Below are 17,044 nucleotides of genomic sequence, written 5' to 3' on the forward strand. Positions count from 1 at the left end.
AGTCATAATCACAAATGGGAAAGAGAAAGAAGGAAAGTGTCAGAAGAAAAATCAATCATATTCATAATGCAGATGTAAAGTGCAATATAGTGAGGCAAAATTGCAAGCAAAAATAAGAACATGGAGTTTTAAACTCTACAGTGTGACTTCAGTTCAATAATGAAGTGACAGATAGATGATACAGAATATGTATGTCCAATCTTAGTTGAAATAAATATGTTTTTGGATTGGGTTACAGTATTTCTAAATCAATATAATTTAATGTCAGCCCAGAACAAGAATCTGAGACTACAGTAAGCACAGACTTTTTCCAGTTTTGGTGAACTTGTGCCTACTGTAGCCTCAGATTCCTGATCTTTTGTTGACAGGATTTGCATTCACTGTGGTGTTTTGCTGTTGTAGCCCATTCACCTCAAGGTTCGACATAATGTGCATGCTGAGTTGTTTTTTTTACAATTGTGGTAAAAAGTGGTTGCTTGAGGTACTGTAGCCTTCTTATTAACCTTGCTAGTCATTCTCCTCTGATCTCTCTCATCAAGATATTTCTGCTCCCTGGATTTTTTTTTTTTTTTTTATGTATTTCACACTGTTCTGTGTAAACTCTTGAGACTGTTATTTCAGGAGATGAGCAGTTTCTGACCAAGAGTATCAAGCATTAAGAGTACCTATGCCCTATGTTACCTACATTATAACATTCATACGAATTGCATGAATCTTTGATAATGCAATGCTACAGAGTTTCTAAAAAGGCTCATGTTAAAACTCATTAGAGGTTTTAATGTGACATTGTCTCTACATGAAAAAGAGAAAAAAACACTGTTGAATGATTGAGACTGTATTTGTTTTACCTTGAAATTTCCCACAACAAGATAGTCATGAGGGTATCACTGTGGAGGAAGTAAAACTCCTTAAAACAAAATTTGCATATAAACACATCCAGTGTGAACAAAACAAAGGAGATGGGTGTACTCTTAGTATTAATTGGAATGCACTGAATTGACAAAGCGTAATCAAATTCCTTTTTGGTTGCATAGGGTTCAGCAGTGAAAGCTCACTGGTTAAGGTTTTGAGCGAGTGATTAGTCAGTTTAAATCCAAGGATTCCCAAAGATCTGCTGCTGAGCCCTTAAGTAACGCCTTTTATCCCGTAACTGCTCAGACCTTTGCTGGTTGTATTGTATCCGCTACTGGTAAGTCATCTTGGCTATCCATATACCAAAAAAACTCCAACATACGTACTTGGAATGTGTGTACATTGACTTTTACTTGAGAAATTGTAGGTTTGAATCAGTAACAAATGTGGCAGAGCAAGGATTAGATCATGAATAATGAGTTATTGTGCTATATTCTACTGTAACTAAAATCTACCCAAGCATGAATAAAGTGTAGTTTCAATGTATTACATATGGAAATAAAGCTAACTACACAAATGAATTCCATAGAGTATTCACTTGTGAATTCTTGAAAGCATTTGGTATTGAAGTGTATTTGTATCAGAAAGAAATAAATATGTTGAGAGTTTAAATCAGATATTCTCATCAAGAATTATGCAAAAGAAGGATTTTATATTTTTCTATTCAATGGAACCTGCACTTCCTTATATCCATGCGTAGGTACATCATAGTTGCACCAGTAAAAAATAATACATAAATACACATTAACTATTAAATTATTGCAGTATTTTAAATAATTATATAATAATTATAATTAAATAATAATAATAAATAATTGCAGTATTGCAATTATTGCAACTTGGAATTCATCACTTAACTAAGTAATTTCAGGCTTGTATATCTAGCAGACTTGATACAATAGGGCTTACATAATGAATATTTCTGAATTCAAATTTTATTATTACTCATTTTGGATAACTGAAAGTTGTTGGCTTCTTTAATAATGTTTATCCAGATGGCTTAACTTTCCTGGAAAATGCCACAGATTTGATTCTTGTTTCAATCACCAGGACACAATAGAATAAATTACTTTATATTCATCAAGTTTATCTATTAAAAGTTCCTTTGAATGTTGGTTTTTAAATGCTGGAATAGACTTGACTTGCTGTCTTAATACAAGTCTTTGTTTCTGGTAGATGTGAATGAATAGTGCAGAGAATGTAGGAGTGTAACATTTACATATAATGTAGGTTGCATATACTGGGTGTACTCTAAATTATGTTTTACTATAAGACCTTCATTTAATATTGCTCTTGTAGTTATTCATGCTAGTATATAACTTGCATGATGTTATTACATCTTATTCAAAAGAGACTTAAAACACATGGCTCTAAAAAAAAAAAAAAAAAAAGCCAATCACAAATAGTTCTGCCATTCAGCTTTGTCTTTCAAAGAGTGTGTTTTTTACGCGTTATTCTTATAATGAAACTGCGTGCTTTGAATCTCAACCCTAATTGCTTTATAACAGCTAATGTTCTCTGAGAAATTTTTTACTTCCTCCAGGTCATTATTGTAACCATTCGTTGTATAATCTGTATATCATAGTGGTGTCCTTCTTGGTTATCCATGTACTCAGTGTGTAATATTAACATTTAATAAACCGTGGTGTAAATATTGTATTTTAATGGAGAAGGCTTTTTGCTGTTTACTTGAAAATTCTTCATGTTTACAGCTTTACAGCTTCAGTCCTGCTTCTATGTAAAATATCATGCATTGCAGTGAGTTACAACGTTAGCAACTGTTTTTCATTTGGCAGCTTTATAAATATCTTAACCTTACTGACCCGAGGGTCACTAGCTGGCTGCTAACACACCCCAATGGAATAAAAAAGGTCATTGTATTGCTGACCTTTCCAACTGCACTGGAGAAAGATGCCCTATTAGAAAAAGGAGATGAGGTCATGTCATGTGGACAAAGATCTGCACTGTCTCTGATGTTGTGAGCATGTCTCAATGAACCACTTAAGTACAATGGCAGAACCATGAACCTCAGCACAACAGCATCTCTGGCTCAGCATGTTTTGTCATTTTCTGGCCTACATAGAGCTGCCACTGCAGAAATGCATAAAATATCTAAGCTCACATAAAGTGCACTATCAGACCTTTATTATATCCTGGTAAGGATATAGCCATTCTATTCTACTCTCTGGTCTGTTGAAAAGAATTGGTGAATGAACATCATACAATATTTTCTCGAATACATAATAAGGTTACAAGCAGAACAAAAAAAAGGTTTATATGTCTATGCAATTTCTGTAACTATGAGCATAAATGACTCAGCAAGACCACAGAAGTATACGTTAATGTACTTAGAAAAATGTTTTGTTTGTTTTATCATGCCATGTAAATCTTGGTTTAGACTCATAAGCCAGACTTCTGGTGTACACCAAAATGTCAAGTATGTTTAATCAGTGAACACAGCCAAAAACAGAGAGAGAACCAAGAAAGGGACAATTTCACTTACATCTGACATGGTACATGCCCACCACCGCAGACCTGTTCCAATATGCTGAAAACATATGAGATTATCTTGTTTACTCCCCACTAAAGGCTTCAGACATAAAAAGATAGGATTCTGTGAACGTTTTTCAGTCCAGTGACTATATCTTACCCTGAAAAGCTCACAGTGTTGCGATGTCCAAAAGTTAATTTTCTCACTGAAACCCAGAACAAAGAAGTGCAGAGAGCTTGTAAGATTGCAACCCTTAAGATCCTGAAACCCCTCTGGCTAAAAATGTGTCCAAAAAAATATGCTCTGTAGATGGAGCTTCTGATGCCCAGACTATTTTTAGCCTAATAAATTTTAAACAATTCAAAAATCAATTCAAAATCTTTGAAAAAAAAGGCAATATAATAACTTCTCTCAGTTCAGTTCTGCAAAATCACATCCACATCCAAGTATTGTCCCAAATAACAAAAGCGGCAATAAGTGGCACTTAATCAAGTAACATTTAGGAGACTGCAGAAGCAAGCTAAATTTGTAATGTGGTACCTGAAGTTTTAATTAATGGGCAGTAGAGTTTTAATTGGAACTTATAAAATCTCTCTGATGGGGGATAAAACAACTATGAAAGACCTCATTTGTGTGTGTTTTTAATTTTAATAGAACTGCAATATACAAAAAAGAAAACTGGAACAACCCCATGATTTCACTATTGTCATATAAATGATATAATGGGAATCAGCATTATTGCTAATGGTGACACAGATTAATGATATAATTTGCTCATTGACAAATTTGCTATCAGAAATTATTATGCAATATTCATGTCAGAAACATTATTCAATCGTTAACACCAAGCGTACTGAAAGGAAATGGAAAATCACATTTTAATATTTAATGTGTGACCTGCATTTTTGTCAGATTCTTTCCTTTAGATCAGATCTGCTATTGTGTTCAATAACACGCTTCCTCTATTGTATTACATGCAGCCAGTGTGTTAAAAGTCACTAACATTTGGTTAACACTACAGGGTCATGTTCAGAGTTAACTTCAAAAGTCACGTCAATATTTATGAGACTAAATCCTGACGGATACTGACACACTTCTAGTGCAGTCAATCATTTCTTTTCTGCCTGATTCATCCAGATGCTCTGCTTCTGCTTGGAGATTTTGCACATTCTGCTGCTGTGGATGGTTCTATAATTCTCCCTTTATACCCAAGTCTCACTCGTGCTTCAATGGATAATCTCACCTAGATACCGGCTCTCACATGGAAACTGTAGATTTGTATGTAAAAGCTGCTGCTCTAATCTATATAAAACGATGATCTCTCCTGTGCTTATCCCTAGGACTGTCTTTACTATTCTACAATTATATTACATTACATATTAGAATGTACATAATCTGGTGTCATGCAAAAGCCCATGGATTCCTTTTTGAATTTTGTTTAAGGAAGTTTTTCCTAGCCAACACTACTGCTAACTTGCTCATTAGGGATCTAAATCTACATCTGGATTTATGTACAGCTACAGCTATTTCTCTTGTTTCAAGCTGTATGCATGTTTCTGAGTTCTTGTGAGTTACCCTGACAATTCGTGTAATACTAATTCTCAGTCAGTGCTGTTTCAACAGTGTTGAATCAGAACAGGAAATATTGTTCAGTTATATATATATATATATATATATATATATATATATATATATATATATATATATATATATATAAAACAAAGAAAGAACAGTGTATTTTTATTTCAGCTAATGCTGAAAGTGCACTGGTATTTAGCTAGTAGTAGCATCATCACAGATCGACTGATTCATCTTTGATGCAGATAGATACAACCAACACAATAACACTGTGAGATTAAAACTGGGAGGTTTTGATCTTTCACTTGGGACACAAAAACTGTGGCAATGATATTTATGTGACAGGGGTTGCTCTAGATAATTATTCTGGAGTGGCAGGGGGTGGCATGAGATCTATAAGGGGTGGCAACATAGGGCAAGCATCCATGCATATTTCGTATAGATTTATGGCCTAAAAACATATTTAGAGCAAACGCTTGCATTAACAAAGGGTTATTGCATTGGTTCACAGACAGGTTCTTGCTTTGGCTTGACCTGACAAATGTTTTAGTCAAAAAGATTAAAGTGATAGATAGATATATAAATTAAATAGATAGATAGATAGATAGATAGATAGATAGATAGATAGATAGATAGATAGATAGATAGATAGATAGATAGATAGATAGATTTTTTTTATTTCAACAACACTTGTTGTTACTATTACATCTATGCCAAGACCAGGTATGGGAAACAATAAATAATTGTCTAGGTTTATATACAGTATCTTTGCTGGCTTGTAAAAAATAAAGGTTATTATGAGACTTCCTCACAAAAAAGTACTAACTTATTGAGGTCACCAACAAATTACAAATGTAATGCATTTGTAATACAGTTGCAAGATGGATTTCACCAATATCTTATATCGAGAGCATGGAATGTGACAGTGGTAAGCATGGAACGTGACTTGTATACATATTCAGTACAAAGCTCAGCAATTTTGTGTGGTTCAAACTGATGTAGTCCTTTCAGTAATCACAGACTATTTGTGCTATCTTTTTCTTCTATAAAATATTGATGAATAGGCAAAGAACTGAAAAAAACATGGCCCCCTGATGTACTGTGTACTAGTGACTCAAGCTCTCTCAGATCCCTTTAAGTGTCTGAGCTATCTAAACTCTCTGTCTTCCTCTTCATGTTGGATTTCTTCTACCTCTTCGCTTCCTTCTAGCTCTTTGTTGTCCATTTCTGTCTCTTTTCTTGTTGTCTTTCTTCACTTTTCCTGCTGTGTTTTCCCCTCATTAATATTTTTTAATTTGCTATATATTTATAGGTTTATTATTCATATATATTCATATATTTCTATTCTAGGTAGTCTATGCTAGCTTCCACAAACATCCTGTTAAGCTCTTAGCTATCAGTATCTGGTTGCATGCTATCTAGTAATGAAGACCAAGAAACATTATTAAAACTAATATAAAAAAATGATTTAGCCTAGTTCAGCAACTGTCTTCACAAGAAAGTAAAATCTAACTTGGCTTCCATGTACATAGAGGTTGTATTTGCCTTCTGAAACCTTGAGAGATGTCTTGTTCCAACAGCTTTGACCTAAATAGGTGTAATTAATATAGCAAATGGGTCAACTTGAGAGGTGACCTACACCTGAATTTCCAAGATAGTCAAGATTTGAAGCAGATTTTTAAAGTCTTACATAATGTCAGCATTAACTACAATGGGATAACAACAGCTGGGGTGGCAACACTTTTCCTCATGCCACCATGGTAGAGCCGTCACCGTAATGTGCACAGTATAGTTTTTTGAATAAAGGGTGTGTTATGTGTAAAGAAATTGAGCAGGTAATTATATCCTCAGGGTCATGAATGATTGGGCTTTGGGGTGAATCCCAATCTGCATACCACTATACTAAACAGTTTGGCAGTGCACCACTGGTTGCTACATGCAGCTGGGAGATTAATGCACACACTGGTGAGGAACAAAATATAATCTGTTACAAATGTTCTTTCACAGGTAGCTTGCATAAATATTTTTTATTCTACCAGAAAGGGAAAAACTTCAATTTTTCCCTAATATTCAGCAGCTTTAAACGTAGTGTTTGTAAGGATACATGACACCTACATAAGCCTTTCTTGACAACTGGCAAACTACATAAAAAGTATATTCCATTACGAATCAGCTGTAGTAAAGGCTGCTTCTGTCAGTCTGATGTCACATGTAAATCAAGTGACAGATTTTCTTGTCAGAGATTTGGATTTGTTTTAGGGCTGTCTTCATAACATTAGAAGACAATTGTCTCTCTTATAAACTTATACAGCTGACCAAGGGCAGATCAAGTAAAACAATCACAGCATCACAGCTAATTATTTTCATTTATTTCTCACAGTAATTAAAATAACACTGGGTGTACATATATATACGTATATATATATATATATATATATATATATATATATATATATATATATATATATACGTATATATATATATATATATATATATATATATATATATATATATATATATATATATATATATATATATATATATATATAAAACATCTGCACCTTTTGCTGACTTTTTACTCTGTGACATTGTTTCTGAGTTACACAGTAGAGACATTGTGACATTTGATCATACCAAGTAAGGTTAACTGGATAACTGAACAAAAGAGAGAACTTCCACAAGGTTTCACTTTCTCTTAGACTCTCACATACACACACACATACAAATTCCTTCTAATTTAAGGTCAAAATTTACATACCTTCCTCATTACTTTGCCATAAGTTTTTATACAAATTTTAACAACAGCAAAATGACAAATGCTTTACTTACTGCTAGAGACAATTCACATCTTTGTTTTACCAGTGCATGTATAGTGCATGTCTTTGTCAAAACCTTCACCCAAGTAATAGTGCTTATGCAGCAGCCTTTCCATGTTAATGTTACTATGAAATGCCTAAATTCATGAGACATGGCAGAAAATCCTTCTAGTTAACTTCGCTTGGCAGGTTCACATGCCAAATTATCATTCTGTGACTCGGATAGACCTGAAGCAAACTGAGCTACAGAGTCAGTGTGACACGCTAGGTCCAGCTGGAAACTGTCATAACACCTGATGTCAATCTGTCATGAATGTCAGTCGATTATTCACCTGGGATTAGATAAAAAATGGCTGTTGCCTGTGAGAGGATTATGTAAACAATAATATTTTGTAGGCTTATGTCATTAGGCATAACTAGCTTCTGGAACCACCATGTATGAACACTGAACCTAAGAATTTCTGAAATGAACCATATTACTTATAATAAATAAAGAACTGCTACCAAGTAGACTCTCTCTCTCTCTCTCTCTCTCTCTCTCTTTCTGTCTTTCTTTAGTGTATAGAATTACCTCTTTGGAGACTTAAATCCTCTTTCTCTATTTTTCAGATTGAACCTCAGCTTGCTATCTTGTAACCCGTCTTTTCAGGATGGTAGAACAGTCACACGCTTGTCCTTGGCACTGATCCTGTCAACTTATCTCCGACTGAAAATTCTACCATGTAGAACGTGTTATTAAGAAATCTTAATTTAAATTCCTGAATACCCCTGTTAATGTGTTTTCCTTTGTATTCTTTTATTTTGAATGGGGAAGGGCAAAGTTTGAGAATCAACATTGCCAAGGAACTGAGTGTTATAATTAAGTACGGAATCAATCACAGCACTACTTGAATTCAGAAAAAAAAAAAAAAAACACATTTTGCTGTAACAAGTGATTAAGTCCTGTCAGTGGGAGTTTAATCTTAATTGTTAATCTTTGTGTGGTCTCGATTTTTTTTCCTCCTCCTGAGTGGTTCATTGGAGTTTAAGAGCTTTGTGCAATATAGAGACGCTTGACTAGTCACTTGGAAAGATAAGATGACATTGTTTATGTTTACTACTTCAGGAAATCAACTTTGCAGCGTTATCAGCATGTAATGTAATTTATATGACACATGAATGATGCAACATGTTGTCTTGTACACAACAATGAATAATGTGCTGATGAAAAAAGAGGCTATTCATGTTTAAAGCATTTCTATTAAAATCTACCTTAGGTATATGGCATCATTGTTTAGTGTTTGAAATAACAACAGCTTGCATGATGGATGTCTTTTTCCTGCCACAGTGTCTAGAAATAATTTACATTACATTTTCAACGGAATGCTATTCAAAAATGTGCATTATCTTAATACAGGGACCTTGGAATTATCAGCTCTATCTGGCGGTTTGGTAGCTTTGCAGTGTGTTATCTGTTGGATGGGCTGGACAAACAAGTCTGATCCATGGAGGTCCCACCTCTCAACTCAGAGGATTTAAAGGATCTGCTGCTAACATCTTGGTGCCAAAAAGACACAGCAAACAGCACACCTTCACATGTCCATGCCTCAAGGGGTCAGAGCTGTTTTAGTGGCACAAAAACATAGGTATCTATGGCAATGGGTATCAATGGGTAACTCTCTCTCTCTCTCTCTCTCTCTCTCTCTCTCTCTATGTGTATCTATCTATCTATCTATCTATCTATCTATCTATCTATCTATCTATCTATCTATCTATCTATCTATCTATCTATCTATCTATCTATCTATCTATCTATCTATCTATCTATCTATAGATAGATAGATAGATATGGGAACTGTTTATTTGAACATACTGGATATACACAATAAAAATAAAGGGAATACACATAGATAAATTAGAGAGCAGTTCTCTTCCAAATACCTAACTATTTTATATGCATCACACTCAAGTTCATTGTAATAGGGCTGTTAACTGGGATCTAACACAGAAGCAGACACTCATATCTCCTACTAATTAAAAGTAGCTCAGGAAGAGAGCAACTAATTGCTTAACTCAGTAGAGGTACCTGCTTTACTCCTCATGGTCCTCATGTCATGTTTTATCAGAATGCTGATGTGGGCATTGAGAAATCTGTGCCCAAATGTGATTTAGCTCCTCACTGATTTACTGAGCTATATTAAATGTAAATTTATTTTGTACATTACTCCAACGCCCGTCTCTTGACATTGAAATAAAATCTTAGCTGTGTTTTCTTGCACAGGTAAGCATATTTACCTGGAGTGATGCTAAACTAATTTGAATAAATCTGTGAAACCCAATTTTCTGTAATTGAAGCTCACTTTGTGAACACCTGCAACTGGATTAGAGTGTGACATTAAGTTGTTTTGCTGCAGTGGGCCGAGAAGGGCTCCATAAATTTGGATTTAATTCAACATTTTTAATACTGCACCATATGTGCTTTACAGAATAGGCAACATGCTTGGCGGGTGCTTAAAAATTACTGAAATAAATCCAAGAAACCGAGACTAATGAGACCTAATCCACTGCTCCCATTTTACTGAGAGTGTACATTTTCTATTTGATGAGCAAAACTTCAGGACGTGTTATAATAAATAGGCAATTTCAGTTCAAGAGAAATCCACAAACTTGGATGACAAAGAGTTTTAAAAAATTGCTGAAGTACACCCATTACATAAATGTATTCCTGAAATTCTTTAAAAAAAAAATGTATTGATGACACTATTCAAAAAGGTCTGAATAGCCGATCCCTCCACTAACAAATTGATCTTCCAAAGCAGGGTCCCTGCATGATGGAATAGTCATGCCCTATATTATTATAGAATTGCCAACCTGCTTGAAAAGAGGGCTAGAAATCGTGGCATGCCACCTTGGTCAGCTCTGCAAAGCGCCAGCTGTGTTGAATGACTGTTTGTGCACAGAGTGTGAGCGATCCCTGACAGCCTGCTTTTTGTTTGCCTGTATGGCTGCGTGATTTGTGTGCAGCCATCGATCCGCTCCCAATTAGAACAATTACTGCCACCTCGCTTCCCCTTTTCGCTAGCTTTCATTAAAAATGGCTCTGTCAATAGCACTGTTTATAACAAGACTAATGCGGTGGCGAGTAGACAGGGTGGCATTAGGTGATTATTTCATCCTGCGATGGCACAAAGGGAAGCAGTATGAGAGAATCTAGATGAAAGAAGCAGAAATAAATATTTGTTTCCCTTCTGTGAATTTGGCTTCATGTTCTCAGAAATGCTCAGCAGCCAGCTATTACATATTGCTCTGCTATGTAATATGTTTACTATTAAAATATTAGAGATACACTACTGGCACATGACATACCTCACTAAGCAGTGCAGCATGTCAGACTGAACACTCCTCTACATCAAATCTGGAAGAAAACAAAGACTGCTGGAACGAGACCTAACCCAGTTTAAGCAAGTATTATTTAAAGTGATTGCAGATATGTGATTTTGATTAATAATCAGGTGACTTTGACTGTGCAGTGGTGCTTGAATAGAGGTTATAGATGAGCTGTGGATAGTAGGAATTCCAGACATCTGTGACATCTTGCTGAAAATAAACATTAACCATTTTACAATTCAAATATAAAAAAAAAAAAAGATTTATAAGAAGGAGTGTGTTAAAAATAAAAAATGTTGCTGTTTTCTGGAACAAGATAAAATAAAATAAAATAAAATAAAATAAAATAAAATAAAATAAAATAAAATAAAATAAAATAAAATAAAATCATAAGTTGCATACAACCAAAAGACAAATTCAGTTTGCTTTGACTCTCTCAGTCTCCAGACCTGATCATTTTAAGACATCAAAGTACTAAATCAGATGTGTAGAGAATGTGGGGACAGGTGCTCAGAGGATACACAAAGAAGCTTAAAGCAAAGTATAAAGATATTAGAATTTAGAAGTTAGAAAAATGTTTTAATCACATACACAAAGGGAAAACTTGCATTTTATTAATATAAATATTTATATATTATTAATGTTTTATTAATATCAGTGTGTGTTACTTATGTTAATAAAAGACATTCTTTTTACATTTTTTTTATTATTATTATTTTTATTTTTGCTAAGTGCTTGCAAGCTTTTTCTCCCACAGTGCATTGAAAACGTATATGCCCCCTCCATGATTTTCTCGTCTTGGCTGTGTCACCTTTAGCAGCAATAACTGCAACCAAAAGCTTTCAATAACTTGATATTAGTCTTCACTTCAATGTGGCCTAGTCTTTTTTTTTTTTTTTTTTTGCAAAATTACTTTAATTCAGGCACACAGGAGGGCTGATGGACATGAGCTGCCTGCTTAAGATCCAGCCACAGCATCTCAATGAGGTTTAAAGCAAGATTTCATCTAGGCCACTCCAAAACCTTAATTTTACTTTGGATTGTTGTTTGATGATTGCTCTTGTGCTTCAGATTGTTGTTTACTGATTGTTGTTGGCTGCATAAACCAATTGCTATTGCGCTTCAGGTCACAGACGGCTGGTATGAAGTTTTGTGGAATTGGTATTAAGTTGTCTGTGTTTTCAAATAATCTGCCCACTGAACATTATCCCATATGACTTGGGGTCAAGAAGTTTTTTTTGCCAAGTTTTTTTGGCAAATGGTTAGCAGTTGCTTTTTTTCCTTGCAACTTTCACATAGACTCCATTTTCCCCAGTCTCTTCATAATGTTGTAATTATAAATACTGACCTTATTTGAGGCATGTGAGGCCTGCAGTTCCTCAGATGTTCATCTGGTTCTTTTCTGATTTTTGAGGATGAGTCATTGATGCACTTTTGCAGGATTTTTTTGTGTGTGCTGGCCGCTTCTAGGAAGATTCACCACTATTCCAGGTTTTTTCCATTTGGAGATACTTGCTCTTACTGTGGTTCACAGGGGTCTAAGAGCCTTAGAAATGACTCTGCAACCATATTTCAATATATTTCATCATATATTTCAATAACTTTCTTTCTCATCTCTTCAAGACTTTCTTTTGATTATTTGATTATTTCCCCATAGATGTAAGAGTGGACAGAGATCCATCAAGTGAAGAAACAATAATACTTGTGTTTACATGCCACAAGTGATTTTACTTCAGGTGATGCAGGATGATGCTGATAAATCAAAGTGATTTCTCATTTCCCATTCTAAACTTTGCATTCACTGTGTGTACATAGCTTCTCTCTTCCTATAAACAGCTTTACAGATGCTCTTCCGGACTCAAACCTCACATTTTATCCAGGCTTGGGACCAGCACTGAGAGTTAACTCTTAAGTGGCTGGGTTAGCTTCCTGTCCAGAATTCGAACCCAGGCCACAGCAATGTGAGTGCGGGAGCCTGCCACTGGACCACCAGGAGGCTACACCTATTGATATTATCATAATGTAAAACATGCCACAGTTCCCAGGTTAATGTTGTTAATATGATTTTAAAGATTTCTTTATCAGAAGTGTCAATGATGGAAAGGAAATTTAAAATTATTGTTACTGTGACTGACCCTTATTTGGGGCAAGTGAGGCCTGTAGCTCCTCAGATGTTCATCTGGGTTTTTTGTGATTTCCTGGATGAGTCACTGATGTGGAATAATTTTGGGAGGCCGGCCACTTCTGGGAAGATTCACAACCATTGCAAGTTTTCTCCATTTGGAGATAGTGGCTCTTACTGTGGTTCACTGGCCTTAGAAATGGCTCTGTAATCCATGAATTTCAATATATTTCAATATATATATATATATATATTTCAAAAACGTTCTTTCTCATCTTTTCCTGACTTTCCTTTGATTGTGTGCTGCTTGTTGAGACCTTTTAGCCTACTTCACATTTCTGGAAAGTTTCTTTTTAAGTGATGTTTCAATTCAGCAGAGCCGGCCTGTGTGTGTCTAATCTAATTTAAGCCAGTAAACAATTAAATTAGGTTGACTGGTATTGGATAACTTTTTTTTTCTTTTTTTTTCAATATTCAATAAATGAAAATGTCATTTAAAACTTTATTTTGTGTTTACTCAGGCTGTCTATGTCTTAATATGAAATTTTGTTGAAAGATCTGACGTAATTAAGGTAGACAAATGTGCAAAATTGAAGAAATGATAAAGCAGACAAAAACATTTTTACTGCAAGGTATGTATAGGTTCATGAAGCTTACACCTCAGCAGAAAACCATGCAAACACATTTTGTCACAACAAGAAAGATGCATAAACACGTACACACTCCTCATTTGATTGTGTCATGTTGCTAGAGGATCCTGGTTCACACAAGTGCTTCCCCTGCAAAATCCATCCAAGTGTGATGCCCTGCAGGCACCTAGGCAGCCGGCAGCCGTGGTGAATGAATTTCGACAGCTGCACGGGTGCAGATAGTCACATTGTGCCACGACAGCAAAGAAGCCGTTCTAGCAGGTGATCCAAAAGAAGAGGGAAAAAAAGTGTGTCAGTTTTTTTCCCCTCCTCTCCTGCCTCCTGTCTTTGTCACTGACCCAAGACATGTCAGGGCCCTGTCAGTTTGCCATGCAACCATGTCAACAACATCTGCTAACGATCTGCCCACAATTAGTCATCTGCTCAGGATGCTTTAGTCAAGTCACACCTGTGCATTTTGTTAACACGGGAGGCAGGATCCCAGCATCTGTTGCATGTTTAAAGGACGATCTTTGACTGCAATGTGGAAACATATTGCACATTCTGGGAGATGCTAGATTAATGTCAGGCATGCTGTTAATGACTTAGCAATGATCTAGATTTATTCTGCTGAGGCTTTTACATACTATGCTCAGTCACCAGCTTTTCTGTCCTTTGTTTTGTTTGCCTGAGAATTGAGTGCTTTTCTGATTTCAGCAATGAATAGGCATTATTTTGCATCTGGAGGTTTGGGAAAAACCCACTGCAAATGGCATCAGCTGAATTCTGGAAAACAGCCAAAAAATCTGAATCGGGTTAGAACCAAAATGATATACTTTGAAAAACATGCTTATATTTTACCAAAACGATGTGGAAAGATTTTTAAGTCGGTTGTTTTCTAATCTTGCCTTGGCTGCCTTTCTGTCTGCAGAGATCATGCTGTGTAAGGAGCCAGTTTAACAAACAAAGCAGTAAATACAATCAGTCTGCCTAAAGATGTCTAAACCCTTGCTAGCTAAGTGTACTTTTCTCATGATTAGATCATGTTTTTTGGATCGTTAAACGTTTGTAGCAAAACATACATAAGCCAACCCGATTCAGTGTGTGATCAAATTGCGGCTGTCAAAAAGTCTGCTGTGCCATAACGTCATCAAAATGGAGTAGAGAGCTTATCTATGCGGTACAGACTGTTTTAAAAAGACGTTAAAATCAAGAAGTTGACTAAAAGATTAGAACTGAATTAATCAATGATTATTTCCCTATATATGTACTATAAGAGTGGAAAGAGACCAGTGAAATAAAGAGACAATCAAGATACACGTGTTTACATGCCTAAAATGATTTTACTTTAGGTAGATGATGCTCAAGTGATTCCTCATTTCACATTATAAACTGTGCATTCACTACACACTGTAAAAAAAAAAAGTAAACTAGGGGCAGCTGTGGTTGCCAGCATTATACTGTAAACATATGGTGCGCTGCTGTTGTTGAAATTAACAACTAGATACTGTTTTGGCCAGCTACTGTATACAACTGTGATTTAGCAACATATAGCTGTTAAGATACATAGTATAAATCTACACACACTCTCTTTCACCTATGTGGACACACACACACACCACTTGTATTGTTCACTACTTATTGCACTACCTCAACTCTGTTAATACATTATTCCGCTGCTATGGTTATATTTATATTTTTGATTGTTTCTATTATACTATTATGCACTACCTCAACCCTTGCTACTGTATTTTTGCACATTACATGTTGTCAGGCCGCTATATATATATGTTACAATCATATATGTTATTAGTACCTGGTTTTTCTACTTGTTTCTCATGCTGTACATCATTTCATTTTACATTTCATTACACATGTTCTTTTGATTTTTTGGCGCTAAGTGTCCTGTTTTTTGTGTTGTCTTTTTGTACGTATTGTTTTTGCACTGTCTTGTCTTTGCACTATTTGCACCTAGCTGCACACTCTGGGCAGGACAAAAACTTTGGTCCTAGCTCTGTGTTGTTTTTTTGTATTTGATCTTTATGTTGTATGTTTATGTAGCACCAGGTCCTGGAGAAATGTTGTTTCATTTCACTATGTACTGTGTCAGCTATATATTGTTGAAATGACAATAAAGCTTCTTGAATCTTGAATCTTCTCTCTTCCTACTAAAAGTTTTCAAAAACTGGCTTTGAATTGTTTGCTATTAGTTTTTTTTTAGAAACCTATTCATAATGCAATGAGATAAAACATGCCAAAGTTGCCATGGTAATATTTTTTAATATGCTTTTAAATACTTCATCATTAGCCATGGAAATGTTCATGCTGTCAGAGGTGCAAATGATGGAAAGGACTTTGTGGACTATTGCTCATGTGACTGACCAAGTGCAGGTTGTGGGGTTAATTGCAGTGGGTTTAGGCAAAGGAAGGAGTTTGGCTCATGTCGACATTACAGACAAGGAGTTGAGAGCATTGTGTACTACTTAACTCTGCTATTCTGTTTTAAAGTCTCCTCAGAGAGCCTGTTCTGCATTTTAACTGCCTCTAATTGACTTTAATTTATGTATTAATGCTTAGTGTTATTACTTTTCACTGAAATATCGTTTGGAATAAAATTACTTACTACAAAAGAACTGACGAAACTGCCACCAGTCCTTGCTTTTGAGGGTCTGATCTTAAATCCCTTTCATGCATAAGTAGTAGCATTTTCTCTTTTTCTACTCTTAATGTTGTCCTTATGACCATCGCTGCTGTTTTTTTCCGTAGGAAATGAATCTCTTTATGGTACCTGTAGTATTTCTGTCATAAAGATTCCAAAAGCAAACGTTAATATCTCTACAGTCAGCCCACTGTTCTGGTATTGCTACACAGAAAAGCTCTGTAGACAAAAGTTTTTCAAGATCTTTTTCATCCCACACTTACTGTAATATTTTTCATTTAAAGTTGATATGATTTTGATGAGTTTTACTGAACTAATTAGTCTGCCATACAAATCCAAGTGAATTAACTGTTACTATAGAAACAATAAAGTATTAAAATATGAGTGTCAATATCTAACACTGATGTTAGGTCCAACTTGTTTTCTGCAGTGCAATGTCCCGTACATCATATATGATCTATCTAATCTCCA

Source organism: Hemibagrus wyckioides, linkage group LG11 (assembly GCF_019097595.1).
Source record: "Hemibagrus wyckioides isolate EC202008001 linkage group LG11, SWU_Hwy_1.0, whole genome shotgun sequence".
Taxonomy (NCBI): Eukaryota; Metazoa; Chordata; class Actinopteri; order Siluriformes; family Bagridae; genus Hemibagrus; species Hemibagrus wyckioides.